The sequence below is a fragment of the Watersipora subatra genome, chromosome 7 (assembly GCF_963576615.1).
Source record: "Watersipora subatra chromosome 7, tzWatSuba1.1, whole genome shotgun sequence".
NCBI lineage: Eukaryota > Metazoa > Bryozoa > Gymnolaemata > Cheilostomatida > Watersiporidae > Watersipora > Watersipora subatra.
Genome location: NC_088714.1, coordinates 40,527,148 through 40,529,755, shown reverse-complemented (window position 1 = coordinate 40,529,755; position 2,608 = coordinate 40,527,148).

Here is a 2,608-nt window from a genome sequence, read left to right as displayed (position 1 = left end):
TACGGTAATTAGGTCGTCGAGTTAACTTATTTCATCGCTGCTTTTGTATCAGCTAAGTTCTGTTTCTACCTTTCTGTTTCTGTTAAAGTACTCAGTTTCTACCCCCACCGGAAACTAATTACTAGATAAAATAAGCGAGTCGCATATTTGAAAAGAATATGTTCAAATATACGGCGAAACCAATTGCATCACTAAAAAAGTCATATATAGTCAGTCAGCAGTGTTTTGCTGCAGTGGAAGATAGGCGGATGTAGGTAAATTTATCTTTAAAGGTTGACTTGCAACAAAATTCCCATTACAGTTATTTGGTATCAAAAGATTCACCATGTCTTACTCAGCTGTGTTGTAGGTGCAAAATATGTGGAAATGGTCACCTGTAATAGTCGAAAAACGCTGCAGAAATTGTTCGCGCTGTTTGGCAGGAAGTATGAGTCACATGATCAGATTACGACTAGACGATTAGACCAAGCCGAAACAAAAATGTGAAGTAGCGAGCATCTATAGCTGGTCCGGGCTTTTATGGTAAAACCTGAAGTGTTTGTCATAAATTAGTGCTACGAGACATTTTATATTGAGCTTTTTATTGGCTTTTCAATTCACGTGAGAACATCATGTGACAAGACGATAACCAAACTGTAATGACTACGTCAGAGAAATAAACAGATTCCAATCTACCGCGGCTTTTCGTTTTTGAGCTTTTAAGAGCTTCTAATCACATTTCCACATATTTTGCACCTACAACACTACAGAGTAAGACATGGTGAATCTTTTGATACCAAATAACTGTAATGTGAATTTAGTTGCAAGTCAACCTTTAAAGGAGGTTATAGTATGTTACTAGCAAACTTTAAATTTTTAACTAAAGTATTATTGCTTATCCGTCTGTGAATTCGTTTTTACATTAGTGGATAACGCTGCACTGAGATAGCGAACAACGCATATCTATTTTTGACCTTGTTGGAGGTATTTTGGTGAATAGCATATGGAGATTTTTGTTATTTCGTCATAATCAGTACAACAATTTGCCAAATTTTAATTTCAAGAGAAATTTTGGTTGATCTCGTATGGTGGAAAGCCAATTCGCTCTACTATGGCAAGGGCAAAACAGCATCGCGTTTCATAGAGTTGGGCGAAAAATATTTTATAACAGGGGCCAACAGGGGTAACACGTGGTCCCAATATATATATATCAATAAATACGTCATTTAGCGTTTGCAATCAAGAAAAGGGTATATGGCATATGATAAGAGCCATAGAATTGTACGAAAAGCGTTGCTTAATAGTTAGATAATGGTTTGAAATTTGCAGTTGCCATCTTTGTGAGTTTAAATTTAGCACGATGCGAGCTCCTCATTCCAAGATTTTAATAGCTATAGCAGAACAGACAGATAACTACAGACGATGACGACAATGTTTGAGATTTATATATATTTATGCGCTTCATTATATACCGCTTATATACAAATACGTACATATAGACTTGGCTACCATGATGCAGTTGATATGAGATTGGTGAAGTGTGACACGAAGGAGTTTTCCTTACTTCCTTTTCACAGCTATCAACAATGTAGTGTTTTTACGACAACATCCATATACGTGTAACTGGTTTTTGTGCATTTATTTTGTACATTGAACATTTGTGCATTATACTTGTACTTGATGCTAGTATTAAAATTGATCATGTGATATACAATAGAAAAAGACAGTTTTTGATTTACTTCTGTAAGCGATGACTTCTTAACCCAACTTAACCCAACCGAATCACACTCAGTAACTTGAGAATGGGAGCGACTTTTGTCCACCATACTTACCAAGTATGTTATGAAACACAACAAGAAATTAGAAAAGATAACTACTATAAAACCTCCAATTTACAGCCAACTATATTTGAGTGCCACCTCCATTTGGCTGCCACCACTTTGAAATTATTTCATCTTCAAGTGATCAGTAGAAAAGTGTTCACAAACTCCTACTAATAATGACTTGGTTGCATCAATAACAATTAATTATCTCTTTGTTTCTGTTCGTATCGACGTCTGTTTTCGAACACCAAAGCTGTTTGGTTTCTTCATTAAAACTTTGAAAGCAACACCATTGAAATAACTAGTAACTGATTAATTAATCTTTGACCAGTTTGAGGTAAGTTAGCAGATGCATTGCATCCAAAGGGGTTATTATCGTTCTGCCCAAAGAAAATGCAAAATAAAGGCAACGTTCGCTTATCCCAAAAATAGGTTAAATTTATCATCTCAAAACTCTGATGAGCTTTGTAAAAATACAACGCCAGCTTATATTTAAACGCCACTTCTATTTGACAGCCACTATGGGAAGGTTGAAAAATAGAGCACCATGGCATTCAAATAGAGGTTTTACGGTAACTGCCCCAACTTTTTGAGATTCATGGTAGTTCTATTTGAATCCCATTGTTGTCTAGACTGAAGTGGACTCTCAAAATTAAAAATTTTTTTTTCATTCACAACGAGTTAATCAACTATCTGGCAATTTATTTTAAACTATTTCATCACGTTGGTATTACATTGAAACTCGATTGATGTCTTGCATGCATGCGAGGATATTGGAGATAGTTATCCAGCACTTGATGTCGGAA